This window comes from Dipodomys ordii, unplaced genomic scaffold (genome assembly GCF_000151885.1).
Source record: "Dipodomys ordii isolate 6190 unplaced genomic scaffold, Dord_2.0 Scaffold192, whole genome shotgun sequence".
Lineage (NCBI taxonomy): Eukaryota > Metazoa > Chordata > Mammalia > Rodentia > Heteromyidae > Dipodomys > Dipodomys ordii.
Genome location: NW_012267408.1, coordinates 3,713,730 through 3,714,803, shown reverse-complemented (window position 1 = coordinate 3,714,803; position 1,074 = coordinate 3,713,730).

Here is a 1,074-nt window from a genome sequence, read left to right as displayed (position 1 = left end):
GTTTAAAAAAAGCCAGAACCTTTGAAAACAATCTGTAGTCTACAAACATAATAATGGATGGCATAAATGTGAGATGTGACATAAAACAAACAAAAAAATCTTAAATATTTAGGTTTAATTTTTTTCCTTCAGTATGCAGAATTCATAGACTTTTCTGGACTAAAAATGCTAAATTATTTGGTCTGTTAGTAGAAAATAAAGCTCAATTACATTGACTTGTCTCTTTAAACCCACCAACATAGAAACTCTACATGAATCTCTTTTTCTGGTCTCCTCAGTTTCCCTGGGCTCTAGCAGTGTTTTTCTCTATTTTGCACTCCATTTTGCAAGACCTTGCACCCAGGCACAGCAGTCAAAGAATACAATTCCATGGCTGTTTCTAAGCAGAAGGAAGCTACTTATCACTTATAGAAGAAGAGAGAAAATATCCTCGATGATCTGGCATATGAAAAAAAAAACAGAGAATGATCATCTGCATGGCCCAAGGAGTCAGAGGTAGCAAGGCATGAGCAAAATAATGGTGCCCAGAGTCAAGAAGAAGAAAAGTCTGCATTCCACTGGTTCTTCCACCTTTCTGGTGTTTGCTTCTAATGAGCCAGGACTGTTTTTCAAAGCATCAGAGCACTGAAAAGAAGACCTCTGATTGTGAAAGTTGTCAGAAAGAAACATCCATGAGTATAAGACTGCAAAAATCTCAGTTTCTTAAAGAAACAATTCCTACAATGAAGAGACAGAAAAGAAGACCAAACCAGGCACTGGGGGCTCAAACCTGTAATCCTAGCTACTCAGAAGGCTGAAAATCTGAGGATCATTATTCCAAACCAACCCAGGCAAGGAAGTCTGTGAGCCTCTTATCTCCAATAAACTACTCAGAAAAAGCCAGAAGTGGTGCTGTGGCTCAAATGACAGAGTACTAGCCTGGAGCACAAAGAAGCATAGGGACAGAGCTCAGGCTCTGAGTTCAAGTCCCAGAACTGGGAAGAAGGAAAAGAAGAAAGAAGGAAGAAGGAAGGAAGGAAGGAAGGAAGGAAAGAAAGAAAGAAAGGGAGAAGAAGAAGAAAGAAGAAAGAAGAA